At 45.3% G+C, this 15,923-nt stretch overlaps 1 protein-coding gene across 27 annotated transcripts in view; it reads right to left on the bottom strand.

The window, feature by feature from the left end:
• Positions 1-15,923, bottom strand: part of EPB41 (erythrocyte membrane protein band 4.1) — a 95,276-nt gene that overhangs the window by 59,164 nt on the left and 20,189 nt on the right. The gene's annotated exons all lie outside the window — the stretch shown is intronic.

The following is a 15,923-nucleotide window of genomic DNA, read 5'->3' as shown; positions in this document are numbered from 1 at the left end:
TTACCATTACAGTAATTATCAGCCTGAACATTGCACTTTGAAAGATTAATGATCCTTACCTAGCAGTGCAGGAAGGCACTGGCCAGCTGCAGATTATTTACTAAATTCCTCAATTCTTAGTTTTCTGGCCAAGCCCCGGCCACTTACACCTGCAGAGCAACACAGGGGGTGAAGAAGCTGGAGATCTCAGCATCCATCAGCATGGAACGAGCCAGATCCAGCACAGATATGGATGCCAGCTATGGAGACACAATTGGGACAGCAAAAGATCCAAGGAGCCCAAGGGAATGAGTCAGTGAGCAGGGGGGTTGTGAAGCCGCGTTTCGCTGGGTGGGTACAAACACCACAGGTATCAGCGCGTAGCAGCCTGTGCTGCTCCTAAGCTGGGGGAAGGCTTTGTTTCAGGAAGGCTCACCCTTTTCTCAAGTCTCCTCTTCTTTCAGGGCTCAGCATCACATGCAACAGCACAGAGAAGGAGAAGAAATCCATTTCCACCAAAAACCTCGAGCTGTAAACTCCCAGTATCAGAGAAAGAACCCAACCTTGAACAACTTCAAAACTCACAAGATCAGGCAGCTTGGTTTTAGAGCCCATTAAGAGCTAATTGTGGTCCCCCATCAAAAGCAGCAGCAAAAGCTGCAAACTGGGATGCTGCTGACCTTGCCTTAAGACTGGAAACAGCAAAGCATCTTCTGTGGGCACTGTGCACAGGAGGGAGGTGAGGAGACACCTCCTCCAGAAAGCTGCCCTCTTTTTTATTTCTCCTTTTTAAAAAAATATTGCAGGTGAAAACTCTGCACCACTCCCAGGGAAAAAAAACATGGGGACAATCCTACTGCACATCTGCAGGGCTCCTCTCTATGCCCAAGAAGAGCAGGCAAACATCCAAATCCTGGGTGTAACCATGTTCCCAACAGATGAGGTCCACAGGCAACAGACAGAAAGCCAGTCACTCAACTGCTCCCCCAAACACTCAGAGCCAGGAATCAGAAGCTGTTTGTAAAGCCTCAAGGTACTGACTTCTGTTTGATTGGGACAAACTCCAGTGCCACCAGGGAGCCAGAAGGATGTTGCCCCAATGAATGCAGCACCAGAAGAGCACTGCATGTCCCAGGAACACACTTGGACACTTCACACCACCTCCATAGGGATGGTTTTCCTTCCAGCTTTCCTGCTCGTAAATGCGCAGTGACCACAAAGTCAACTTTGACCCTGGGGTGGCTCAACAAGCCAGGTAGCAAAGGAGAAGACGGTTCCTGGAAAATCACAGCGGGCTTTGTAACACCTCCCACACAGAGGACGTTCTCCAGAATCCCTGCACCACAGGGCAGGCAACACCCACCCTGAGTTAAAAAAAAAAAAATCAAGGGGATATCAGGGCTTGGATTAATGAGACATCCTTGTTGGCAGTCCCCATCCCATAATAAAGTCATTCTCCTCTTAACAAGGCTAGGGAGAAGCCCTCAGTGAGCACAGCTTTAATATTTTCATTGCACAATGTTCTTCATCCTCTGTTGGCACAATCTGGCCTGCAAAAAGCACCTCACAGATGCCTGGAGGTTCTGCCCTGTGTGCTCACACACATCTCGCTTCTACTTTGACACAACAAGATCCCACAGCACCATCCAGAAAAGCCAAAGAGTTGGGGATGGGTACCAAGATGGTAGGAGACACCAAACTAACATGGGGTGACACAACTGTCAGCTTCCCAAGGCTGCACCCCAGCATGGCTGGCAGGGATGAAAATCCTCCCATCCCCACCAGGAACAGGAATCAAACAGAAAGGGAATGTGAAGCAGCAATTAAATACCATCATGTCCAGTCAACAGTCAGTTATGGTATGTAGCAGAGCAGCTAAGTCCTGTCACCTCCCAGGGCTGCTCCTTTCATGAGCACAAGGACTGCAGCAGAACCCCTCTCACTCCACCAAGATTCAGCCTCCGGCTGTTTCCACCAGTCTGTTTTTTCCATCTAGCAGTGGAATTGGGCAGCTTTAGTTTTTAATCCCCTTAATTAGGAGTGTGCAGCAATCTTCATTCCTTAATTATATTCACTGACACATCTGATGCAACACATTTACAAACAACCATTTTCACTGAAGGTAGCTTTCAGTCAAAATTGCTGTTGAATTCCCACACTGACTGTGTAGTGTCACCAACGGGGAGAAGACACAACATGGTGTTCTGGACGCTCTAACAAGACACATAAGTTGAAAATGCTATTTTCATTAAATAGTCATATCTTTCTTTGGCAGAGCAGATAAACCACTGGCAGTCTGAGGTTTCAGAATGGGAGCACAGCTCTCAGAAGTTTACAGCAAAAAAGTGACCATTTCAAGCAATCCTCTCCAATACTGACCCACAGGATGGAGGGAGAGCATTTCAGTGGCTATCCTGATGATTTCGGTCCATCATCATTCAGTAGCTCAGTTTAAGGCAGACAATGAGGATGCTCCATTTCAGCAGCTCAGCTGTCAGAAATCCCTTTGATCCTCTGGGACAGCAAACACTCAGCGAGCACTTTATCACCCCCACTTCTGCTGCAGAATGAAAATAACAACGCTGACACCTTCTGCCTGCCCACAGAGCCATGGCAGCATTATCCCACAGGGAGTCTGTGCTCAATCCTGCTTTGAATTACTGCCCCAGATCCCATCCTGATGTACTAATGGCTCACCAGGGCACAGCAGCTGAGCTCCAGCCAGCAGCCTGGCCTATAAGCAGTAGGAAACAGTGAACAGGATATTAAACACCACCATGGAGGGAAAGGAGAGGACTGATTTAAAGAATGGGATGAATGATAAGATGGTATTGTGAGGGTTTTTTCACCACTGGAGACCCAAGTAAGGATCCATGCTGGTTCTGGCAGTACACTCTGCTCAGCTCCAGCATCAGCCCAGAGTTGCTGCAATTATTTGCATAGAGGAAATGTACACAAACATAGCTTTCTTCAGATACAGAAGGGAAAAGGAAGTTGTGTTCACCCTCAATACAGCAGGGAGAGGTCAGAAATACACTTTGCACCCACATTCAGGGGCTGTTTGCTCATATTTTTGGTCACCGCCCTCCTTTCTGTGCTGGATGGGTTGGTGTGGGAGGCTGTTGTGGGTTGTGATTTCACTGAACAAACACCATGCTCCACCGGCTCTTAAGAGGTATTTTCCACCTCTTCAAGGCCGCCTTTGCCTCCCAGAACAAAACAGCAAGGTTAGTGCTGAGTATCACAGCGGTGCTCCTGGATGGCCCTTGTGTTTCTGAACAAAACACCACAGTACCTTCTCCTCCAGCCACACTTAATCCTTCTGATCCAAACACTGCTCCACCCAAGAGTTCCATGGACAACATGCAATAAAAGGATCTCTCCTACCCTCCTGCCTGGCTGCACCAGACCTGCTCTTTCTTCCACCAACCCCTGATTACTTCCAACCTTTCCCCCACTTAAAGAGGCTGTCCGAAATGCCTTTCCCCAACAACTCAAGTCCTCTCCCTTTTATCCTGTATTACACACCACACAGGGAGAAGTTTAACACCCATGAGGGCATTAAAGGGAGTGTGGTTCTGAAGTCAGGTGGGCATGTGCACTGGGGAAACTGGGGCAGCACTTGGAAGCTGTAAACCAGCTTTCTCCACTCCCACCAGTGCCAACACAACCTGCTATGGCACAACCAGGACACTGCTGGCCACCAACCAGCAGAAAAGACAACAATAAACAGCTTCCAACTGTTTTGATATTGCAATATTTTAAAATAAATGAAGAGCCAATAATGACAAAATATATTCTTTAGTAGGGATAATGAATATGCAGGAAACAGTAGCTGGTTTAAATTTCTAATAAAATAAATTGTACATGGGGCTAGTGGTGCTTTTTGGACAAGCTACTGGCCTTATATACACAATTTAGCATTCCATTTATACTTATTTTATGATTTAGGTTTCAAAATAATCCTTATTCTATTCAAAGTGTGTGCTTGTGTGTATACACACAAACCCCCAAAAATATAATGGTGGTAGGAACAACCACATGTTTTTTTTGGAGAAGCTTTGCTTATTTTTCCCTTTTTCTGTATTTAAATCCTTGTTGTGCAATTGCTTCATGCACAGCTGAAGCCACACTGAGCCGAAGAGTGCCTCATAGAGCGGAAAGCTCCACAAACTCACGGGGACTCAGCATAGCTCAGGTATTTATCAAGTATCAAAAGCAACAGCAAATTAAGAATAAACCATATTCTCAGTATTTCTGATCCAAAATCAATTGGTATTGCCCAGTACCGAGCAATAAATGGAGAGCCCTCAGCTAAAATTATGCTGCTAAAGGGCTGCGAATCCCACAGTCACAATTCCAGACAAGTGAGCCACTCTTTTCACTGTGCTGCTGACAGCAGGACCCACACAACAATATTGCTGAAATCCACATTCATGCAGCACAAGGGAATAAAATGCCACACAGATCCTCTTTTCTGCAGGCTCTGGTGATACCATTGTTCGGGTTAAAACTGCCATGAGAAGACCCTTCAAACGAGGCCAGGGTGAAAGAGTGGAGAGAGCAAAAAGCATCAGTGAGCTCACCCAGGTGCCCCAGTCAAACCTGCTCTTTGGTCCTCCAATAAATATATTCTTAAACCATCTCTTTTGCACTTCCTTCAGGTTCTCTTTCTATACACACAATCTGAAGGTAAATAGGCACCTGTTCCTCTCTAAGATGAAAACGATGAACATACAAATGGTCTGAGCAGGTAGAGCTAGCTGGGAGGCACCTCCTTGCCAGTGTAAGCTGTGAGCAGGGCAATACAGAAAATAAAAGTAGATAAATGGGAGCCCTTGCACTGGCAAGAAGTGTAGTTTAAATAGCAAAAACGAGACAGAAACAAATGCAATGAGCTGGTCTCAGGTTAGGACATCAGTGCACAGCCTGAGCTCACTCCAGCTCCCCAGCTAAACAAGGTGCAAAAACTCTTTAGAAGTGAACTAGAACTCCACAACACAAACATTTCATTTTCTTATTCCTAAGCATGGGAGATGTTTAAAAAGTATCTGCATTACCAGGCTGTGTCCCCTGTTCAGCACCAAGGGAAGGAGAAGAGGACCTGCCCTGCCCTGCAGGCTTTAGTTCACTGCCTGGGCTTCGAAGCGCCTGCGCTGAGCACGGACCTCATTGGCATCACCGCCACAAGGATTTGCTGTTTCCCAGGTGTTTTACCTGCTGACATTACAACTGCAAGCCTGTTTGCTTTATTAAATCGTGCTCCTACTCTTAAGCTACCATCCAATTACTGCTCCCAATTACTTGGTGCTTAAGAGCCGACATTAATTTCAGAGTAACCTGCAAACAAGGCTGCTGTCTGCTGAACTGCACAGAGCTGAAGCATTCAGGACCAGTCTCTCCTCTGGGAGTAGAAATAGAGATTCCTTCAGTGGTGGACTAACAGTCCTGAACATGAAAGACAGGTTTGGTGAAACAGACTATGAGCATCACAGCCTCAATGCCCAGATTTCAGCAGCCCTTTGGATCCCCCAAGTATCCACAGCAATAAATATCCATTTTTCCCTATGGGATTCAACAAAACACAGCACCAGTTCAAGCCTGGGGATGTTAACCCAAAAATCTCCAGGATTAAGGGCACACACCAGCAACAGCAGCCAGTGCTATATAAATGCCCATGAGTTTTAAGCACCTTGGCAAAGCACTCAAAACCAGGAGGATGAAGAACCCAAACTCTATGGGAGAAATGCATGTGTACTGTGGCCCTTCAAGCACAGCCAACTTTATAGCAAGAACTGCGCTGTTCAGGCATTAATAACAGCCCTGTGAGGTTAAGACCCAAAACAGCTCCCTGTGCAGAGCCCAGGGACCCAGGAGTACAGCGTGAGCCTTCGGGAAGAGCACAGAATGCCTGTTTGCCTTTACACAGTGGCCTCTGCAGACAGCAGCGTAACAAGCTATTCTGCAACCCACATTGCTCAGATTTAATAATCCCCTAAATTCTGGCCTCTTTTTTTGCTTTCTACAAATAGATCTTTATTGCACAGTTCACTGCCACTTGCATGAAACAGCGATATGCCAGAAGGAAACAGCACTTTGCCATGATTATCTACTTATTTTTAAATTGAATATTAGATTTTTTTTTTCTCAAAAATGTGTTTCCCTTTGCATGGTGCAGTGCACTTTCAAAGTGTTTTACCAACAGCACTGCAAAACTCAGTCTTGACAACAGCAGGGAAGATCAGTGCTAGACACCTAAATACAAGAGGAAAGATAAAAAGGAGAATAATACTTCTCTGTGCTTCACTTCTGCTCCCAGACCTTGCCAAGCACAGCTTTTGAGAAAAATCCATGTTGTAGCACTGGGGTGGGGAACACCATGGTGGCTTGAACTGCTCACACGAGGGACATGCCTGCCAGTGGAAAAATGTCCCACATCTGGGACAGTATCCGTCTAGTACTGTGGTGCAGTAGAACATGCTTCCATAACCCACAACATATTTCATATTAAGAGCAGCAATTAAATCAATTAGTGGTCACCCAGCAAGCTGCTACTTTAGAGAAGTTCACTTTAAGCAGCAAAACCAACTTCCAGCATGGCTTAAAATAAGAAGGTGCCACATAATCATACACATGCTCATGCCATTGGGAAATCAAGAATGGCTGCATAGGCTCCTTCTGCAGGTGTCTTATACCAAACACTTCATTAATACCTGATGGGCAGATCTCAGATTCCAAATGAAACATACACATCCCCATTTACAGTGATTCAACCCAAAAAAGCCAGTCCTCCACCTAAAATGCAAGTACCACATCCATTTTTCTCCACAGTAAGTGCAGATCACATATATGATCACTGCAAAAGTTAGAAGGGACTGTGCTGGATACCACACTGGTTAATTACTTGTGTGACAAATTATCAGCTTAAAAATCAAATATCTGCATAGCTCCAAGCTGAATATTTTTCCATTTTGCATTTGTTTCCAATTCAGATTTTTAAAAAAATATAATTCACTGCTTGGAGAAGCAAAGATACTTTTTTTTAAAACACAGCAACAAATTTCAAGCCTATTTCTCAAAGAACATCAAAAGAGCTCATCACATACCAAGAGGTTTGGATCGTTTTGTGTCTGGGAATCAACTCTTAATTTTAAGTTTTCACAAAGCCTGTTTTCTTGTTTCTCAGAAACTTGTCCCATCCTGAGCTCTAGTGACTCATCCCCAGACATCTCTGACTTGCAGCACCTGAAATGACTGCACCCATGAAACACCTTGTGACTAGGCAAAACCACAGCCCATAGATGGGAAAGCAGAGCAAGGAGATTAACTCAGAAAAACAGACAAAAACTGCACATTCCCCAGTCACTGTTTCTTCTGGAGATGTGGAATTGAGCAACTGCTAGGCTTGGCTGACATAAGCATGTTGAGATGATAGTCAATCTCATGAGGCGCAGCCAGCTGCATGTCTGTCCTACTTCCCTAAATCCCAAATGCTCTCGCTCCAATAGCAAAGCTCTGACAATCCTTTACAACAGAGAGGCTTGTTCTTTTCTCTCTCCCCCTGCTTTTTGTTTTAAAAAAAAGTCTCAAAATATTTTCTTAGGGAGTGTTTCTGCTGAAGGGAATTGGGGAAAAACATAAGCAGACACTTGAGGTAGAAAGGAACCACCCACTCACAAACCTCCTGTTTCAGAGGTGCACAGCTGCAGCTCCAGTTGATGTTCTCTCCCCGCCCCCCGACTAGAAAATTTATTAGAACAAGTGTTTTAGTGAAAAAATGAATGTTCTTCACCAATCCTATAGCGTTTTTCTAGTGGTGAAGCTGAAGTGCTATGAAAGTTACAATTAATCAAACCTCAGTTTCAGTGTAACTCATCACTCCCTGGTTTTCTGGCAGAGTCACAAGTTTCAGAAGGTTAACCTGTTTCCAAAACAAGCAGAATCTATCAACAAATTTTCAGCTGATTTTGTAGTTAATACTTCAAAAGGGCAGAGTTCTTTGTTTCCTTACATTTGTGTTTTCAAAGGCCAGGCCGGAGGTGGTACCTCTGCACAGCAAAACCAGAGCTGAGCGCTTTTTGCAGCTGCTCCTACCACAGGAGTGATTTAAAACTGTTTGTGCTGAGAAATCATGAGAAATGGTTAATGTACAACCACTTCCCCCAGCAGCATCAGCCCAGCAAACACAGCCAACCCTGTAACCAGGTTAGCACCCTACTGAGACACCAATGAGCTCCGTGCACACCTTCCAACCTCCTGAACCTGTGTGTGATGGAGCTGCGGGCACAGGGCACTGGCCCCACTCCTTCACCTGTGTCTGCAGAGAACCGTATCACTGGCACAGATGCAGCTGTGCATCTCCTCAAAAAAATGAGAAAAAAGTTTAATTCCACTGTATTTGCATATGCTCTGTATAATATAATGTATTTGATTGCCAGCCTTTGCTGTGATTAGCACTGTGCAGGTCAAACCCTCCAGTGTAACAGTCAAGCAATGCTCAAGCTGGAGAGTCCAGCTCAATTATAAAAAAAATAATAAACCTGCAAGAAAAGCATCACAGTGAAATACCAAATTGCAAGCCTCCTTGCTTTGCAAATTCGTCCTTCATGTCCATTATCTACTCCCATTCCTGCCTCAGGAGGCACACAGGCAAGTAACGCTAATAGATTCTGTTTCCCTGCATGCTCCTTCTCAATTCATCATGCAACAGGGACTCTTTTTTTAATGAACCACGTATCTGCAAAAGGAATATCGCCATACGTCATCATCAGGATAGATTAAGAGAGTCAATCATCATTTTTAAATAAGCCAAGAGCAGCAACTGCAAAACATGAAGCCACTAACGCTGTCTGTGCCACTGCTGGTTTCCCCACAGGCACCCGATGGGTGTTTGCAGGTGGGAGGAAGAGCACCTGAACCAAGAAGGGGCATGCTTTCTGCATTAGTGCCCCAAAACTGAGGGGATAGGAGACACCAGCTACTCAAAGCATCTTGCTTTGGAACAAAACAAAATAAAAAAACTTGCTTCAGTGTGTAAACAGAGGAAAAAATGTCATTTTTTGAGACAAACTTGCTTGGACACCACAAGTCCCTTGGATTCTCGTTCTCAAAGGAATGAAGCATCCCAAACTTCACTGAAGAGATGGGCAGGGAAGGGGTCCTGCACTGGGATGGATGCAACAGCTGCTCTGACCTCATCAACCAACCCCAGCTTTATTCCACCATTTCCTGGAGAAGCGAAGGAAAGAGCAGAGATGGGTGGGAGCAAACAAGCTGATACTGCTACCCATAAATAAAGGAAGTGTTTTCTAAAGGCAGCATCTAGGCAGACCTGATGGAAGTAACAGAAGCAGCAGTTACAGCAACAACAACAACAACAAACCTCTCCAGAAGTATGAAGAAACTATAGCACTTACTAAAAGCAGTGCCAGAGGAATTCAGCATGTGGCCATTTTCCCCCAGTATCACCAGCATACCCTTCCCATGTTGATGCAGCTGCTCCCGCTGCAGATAAACTCCATTCTCCAGGGCCATCCTGACAATATTAAATTTTTCAAAAAGCCCTGAAGAATGAAGCCAGCTCATGTGTGTGAGTCAGCAAACTCACACTTCTGCAAGACCCCTTTTCCAACCTGTTTAAACACCTGGGGGAGGCTGGCTGCACATAAAAATCCATGGAAAAGCAATTTATATGTACCCTACATTCTTCCTCTTCCAAAACAGTTTCTCTTGCTAGTTGTTCCCCTTCTTTGAGAAAGTGGGGGGGGGTCCTTAAACCCTTTTGACTAGAAACACATATGAACAGCTGAAAACTCTAATTTTCTCTGCAACTGAACTCTTCTCCAGGCCCCAAAAGCTTGCAGCTTTTCTTCTGAAAAGGAGAAAAAGTGATGAAAGTTATTCCCGCAGCTGTACCAGGCAGCCCACACTGAGGTTATCTTGTTGCTACTTCATGTGCGCATTCACCAAGACTCTCATGAGCTTCTCACCACACACACTCAGCTTTCAAGTTGGCAGTTGGAGATAAAAAAGCAGCAATATCAGCATTGGCCACCGGCACCAATCCCAGGAGAAACGGAGGGACATAGGAGCAGCGCTGGTGCTTCCCAAGAGGAGGGATGGAGGGACACCAGGGAAGTGCCTGATACTCTCCCACCTTGTTTCCCCTGATCACATTGTAATACGTGCTACCAAGGGTCCTAAAAATGCTGTTTTTCTTGCATGGAATGTGACCCCTTCTTCCTACAAGCTATAGGGGTCTGCCTTCTGTCTGTGTCAGGGTATGTTTACATGATAAAAGGCCTTTTTACTGCCTCTATACACTTACATGCACTCATGCAGGAGAAAGAGGGATGCTGGTTAGGTGTCTTTTGACTTCAGACCAACAACCACCCTCACAATTTAAACACACAATTTCCATCTTGCCTGTCAATTCACTGCCAACCAATAGTTGCAAAAGGTATTTAGGCCAGAAAACTTTGGCCTAATGCTGGATTTCAAGATTTTTCAGACCAAATGAGGAGCTGAGTTTCCATGGTACATGAAGGACAGGAGGAGTCCCTTGTACCAGGAGGACGACAGTTCACCACTGCTCTTCTCCAAGGGGCTTCATCCCTGGAGGGTCCCACTGGCGTGTGTCTGATGTGCATGTCAAAGTGACACTGCCAGGATATGTGTCTTTGCCAAGAGGACTAATACACTATGCACACACAGAATCCAGTATTTGAAGGACAGACCAGCAGTTTTTGTTTGGGGATTTAAGAGAGTTTTCTGTCAGTCTGCAAAATGTTACCCTGAGCTGCCTCTGCACGGACTAAAATTTGCATTTTCCCATAAAGCCCCAGGGCATCCTGCTCTCCTCTGGCCCTCATGTTAAGAGGGGAAATCAGGAATATACATTCAGGTGAGATACCAGGAAAAGTTTCTTCCCCAAAGGCTTGTCAGGCACTGACCAGACTCCCCAGGGAATGGTCAGAGCCCCGAACCTGCCAAGAGCTCCAGGAGCATTCAGACAATGGATAGCCCTCTCAAGGATGCACAGGGTAGGATTGCTGGGGTGTCCTAGGCAGGGCCAGGAGTTGGACTTGATGATCCTTGTGGGTCCCTTCCAACTCAGGAGATTCTATGACATTGGCTATAGGGCCCTCTTATCCATTGGTTCAGGAACTGGAAGGTAGCATGCAAGGCAGGGCTGCAGGAGGAAAAATATTTGCTGCTTAGGGCAGCTGAAGCTGGACATGAAAGATTTTTATCCTTCATGAACCAACCCCTGCCCAATGACAAACAACTCCTAAAACTCCGCAGGAATGGTTACCAGCTACATGTTTCTCATTTTCCAAGTGCCTGGCTCAAGGCACAGCAGGCAGCTCACAGAGACAGAAACCAGGGCTGGAACATAAAACATTCCATCAAGCTCCATGTCAATGGGATAAAACCAAACCACCCTACAAGCCATTCTGGAGCATCCAGACCATCTCATGAGTGAACTGCAAAGACCAGCTCATGCTTTTGATTCATTTGTACACTGGCACTGCTGATGAATTTGGGTGGGAATTATTAATCCTGTCTTTGGAGAGTTTGAATAACAGGGAATAAATACAGCCTAGAGCCCTGGACACAATGGGATGGCACTGCCCCCACTTAAACCCTGCTCGCTCTCATATTCAGTGATACACAGGCCCTAGGGGTGAAAAGTCCATATGAAATCATGCTCCAAGGCCACACCAGCATGGGAAGGCAAGGAGATGCTGTGGGACCAGCAGCAGCACACACCATCTTCCACCTCCAAGGGTTTGGCTCTGCAATTCTACTATAAAGCCACGTGAGCAACTTAGTTATTTATTTAACTAAAAGCTTTTAATTATCTCTCTCTCACACACATTCCATGGGGTGGGGAAGGAGCTGAATAATCGGCCTACAACCAGTGACCGGAGGGTTCAAAGGAATTGTGGTTTTCACAGAAAGAGCTAAATAGCCAAGTTCTTCTTCCACTGTTGCAAACCGTACTCCCATCCCCAGGCTCCAGCCATGGCGTGTTTTGCTGTGGTTACATCTCAGGCTGAGCTGATCCTGTAAGAAGGACTCAATTTTGACTGAGCAAAGGATCCTCCACAGGTCTGGGCTCCAGGTTTCCTGACGCAGCCACAGAAGGTTATTTCATTGTGTGACCCAGTCTGAAGGCCAGGCTGACATCCCATGGCACTTGCCCTCACCAGCAGATGGACTGGGCTGCTCCCCAAAAATACACATGTGGGAGGGAAGCACCCAACACTGTGGCCATGGCCATGCAACCAGGCAGCGATGGAGCTCTCCCACCACCTGCAAGATGAAACACTCGCCTGAGCTTCTCATCTTCCTACATCTTTTAGGCTCTGGACTGATATCAGGGAGATACAAAATTCTCAGGCTCCTCCAAAAGCACCAGAGTTCAAGTGCTGTAAGACTTTATAAATTATAAACTACAAACCACTGCTATCAACATTTGCTCTGAGCACAGCAGCTAAAGCAAGCTGGCATGGGGATTTGTTTAAAAATCCCAGATCCGAAATCCAGCAGGGTCTGGAGGAACACGGCCTGAAAGAGTACGATTGCTTGAACACAGCCCCGAAGCCTACACAATTTTCCTCTCGGTGGGACTGCTTCATTTAAAAAAAGAAAAAAGAGAGAGAGGGAAAGATTTAGTCCATCTACATGATCTACATGGACAAATTAAAAGCACTAGCTTTTAATACACAATGTGAGCGGCATTACACAAGCAAAAAGTCACATAAACAGAAAACAAGCGTAAACAACCAACTGAACGTAAAGAAACTAATAATATTAATCTGGATTAAGTACGAGCCATAAACATTCCTACCTAATCCATCCGATGGACAAAGATAAATCCCTGCTATGCCGCATCTACAGTTCTTTGCAACTTAAGAAACCACAATACTGATCAAAACAGTAGTAGATAAGACATACAAAGGGAAATCTTTACACATCGTTGCCTGCTTCATCTACACAAGAGTACACCAAAAACCAAGCACCAAGAAAGAATAATCATTGCAAAATATCCCCAAGCCCAGACTGCAATTTCTAGTCCTGATGCAAAGCTTTATAATGAACTTCCCCGGAAAAATACACAACAGCAAGAAACAGCTCCAAGCCTGAACAACCTGAGTATCTGCTATTCCTGAATGCTCTAGGAAAACTGCACAGAAGTTAGAGGGAAGTCAACAGATCTGCAGTGGAGCTTAAAAGTACAAAGTAAAGTTTCTGATGGGAAATTATTTGCATTCATAGGGCCACTGCAGGGACCCTCACACTGTCCTATTAAAGCCCTTAGATTCATCACAGATTCCCAGGAATGTAAAAGCAGCTCCAGCAAGTTCAGACACTGACCCAGTGTGGCACACAGTACAGCTCAGCTCTACCTCCCCACTGCATCCCCACCCATACATTCCTCCATCCAAAGAGGGGTGGGAAGCTCCCATCACGAGCATGGATCTCTGGCCTGGATAGGTGGGAAGAGCCCAGAGCTTTCCCACCTGGCATGGAGACAAGATCTCTGAGCATCACCGTTTTCCAGGGCTTTTTCCAATACATAGGTGAAATATGGGAGTAAAGGGCTGAAGACAAATCTACCTGCAGTGACACAAGTACTGTCACGGTTCCCCCAAAATGAAGAGGCTCTCAGCACATGCCCCTGATTTGGGAACACAAGGAAAGATATCTGAGAAGTCAGATACTGTGGATATTCAGGAACATCCAAGGATGAAGAGCCTGAGGTTCACCTGCTGACCCCAAAAATCCAGGATTCCTTTGAGATGCCAAGTAACTGCTGGTGAAAACCTAGTACAGAGCCACTGCCTTCCATCAGCAACCCTTCTGTATACACAATTTTATTCTAGCATGTTACATGACACATTCACAACATCATTATCATCATCATTCACCTATCAATGTATCAAAGCACACAGAGCATCCCAACATCCCTGCAAGCTATCCTGGCAGAGCAACATTTTGATCTCTAATAAATGAATTTGTGGAGTTGGCTGCTCACTAGATAAGCCACATCCTTGCCAGCCTATATTCCATTCATTCAAATATCTGCTCAACAATGAGTAAATGGGGCAGTAGGGGAGACATTGTTTTACCACTTCCCAAAAATCAAATGCTGCCAAATGAAAAACACCATGGATGCTCATGCAGAGCACATAGGCACTTGGCAGGGAGATACTGGAGCCAGGAAATGTAGGTTTGGAGTATCATTGCCTGAAGCATTTATAGGCTTCAGGAACATACAATGTTTGGAAACAGGACAAGAGGAGTCCTTACTCCTCAGGATTGTTGCTTTCCCATGAAATGCTTCACTTTTTATAAGACTATTTGTTTTAACTTGCAATTGTGAGATCAGACGAAAACACAGGTAATTCCTGTTCTTGTCATCTAAACTGATACAGAAAATAATTAATGTGTTTATAGTAGGAAAACAATCATCCTTCTCTATATTTCATAAGGCTCTAATTGAGTTTTCAAGGTAAGGAGCACGCACTATGCTTATCCTGATTATTTATCTTCCACAGCAGATTATGTTTGTCCACGGGAATCCTAGAAAATCCTCACCTTCTTTATTAAGGCCGTGACAGCAGAGATATGCACTGCCTTTTAAATCCCACACAATTCTCAAAATTGCCCTGGAAGTGCAAATGAAGATGCAAGATGATGTAAAATATAAACATCAAGAGTATCAGTATCACTAACATGCAACACACAACCCTTACCAGTCACCACAATGCTGCAGGAAAAACTTAAATTCATCAGAAATATTGGTGGACCTTAAAAAAGAAAAACAACCTACTTTGGATCTCCACAAAGCAACCTTTGAAGCAAAGGGAGCAGATCCTGGGGCAGCGACACAAGAGTTAGCTAACCGTGAAAGGAATTGTACTCCATGGCATCAACAGCAGCAGCAGCCAGGGCAGAGCCCCTCTGCATCCCTCATCCAGACCCAGCCTACTCTCTGCCCCACAAGATCTTACAGGGATTATTTTCACATATCTCAACTGTGAATAAGAATCACTAATTCAAAGAGAATCCCTCCAGATCTAGCAAATTAAGGCAAGCAAAATCCAGTGTGTTTGAAAAGCCTTCAAATCCTAAATGGAAAGAGCAAGGAAAGGCAAAAAGGGATTTGTGGTACTGTTCAAATATTAGATTTTCATGGAATAGTTTGGATTGGAAGGGACCTATTTGGCTTTGCTTGTCCAGTATCTTAACTAAATTAACGCACAGAATTCTAACTGAACCAGCATAGCACCAACCCCAGAATTTGGACAATCTCTAAGAAAACTTCTCTTCAATCATGCAATTCTTGAATTACCATTTACACAGCCACAGATGGAAAAGCTGCCAGACCCTGCCCAAAACCAGCTTCCTCAAACCAGTGCACCAAGGGTGAACAAGTTCCTTTTCCCCAAAAGACAGGGAAATCAGGACTTGGAACACTTGCAGCTGCAGCACTCAGAGAGGTGTCTGAGGTGGATTTTAACTCATTCCAGACATTCTGGAGTAAATTTCATCACAAACGGTGCCTCGCTGGAGATAGGAAATAAAAATATGCCTTGGTGGAAAATCCAGTAAGAGCATCACTTCCCAATGGATCAAGGTGTTTTCTTGAGCTAGAATTCAGAACAAAGCAGGATCCACGGACAGGAAAGAGCACTTGCCTGACTGATACCAGACCACAGCATCCACATTTGTCCCAGGGGTAGGTGAGCAGGCATCGGTCTGTGGAGCCCCAACAGCCCTTCCCCGCCATATCTCCTTCCCCTCCTGCACAATGGACTCCGGGCAGAGCTGGGGATCCCAGCTCGGCCACGACAGCCCGGGCAACCCCGCCCCAGCAAAGAGGGACCCTGGGTGCCAGCTCCCCTATCCTGCTATGCCCATTTCTTGCCTCC

Source organism: Haemorhous mexicanus, chromosome 27 (assembly GCF_027477595.1).
Source record: "Haemorhous mexicanus isolate bHaeMex1 chromosome 27, bHaeMex1.pri, whole genome shotgun sequence".
NCBI classification, from domain to species: Eukaryota; Metazoa; Chordata; class Aves; order Passeriformes; family Fringillidae; genus Haemorhous; species Haemorhous mexicanus.
This window is presented reverse-complemented; position numbering and strand designations above follow the sequence as displayed.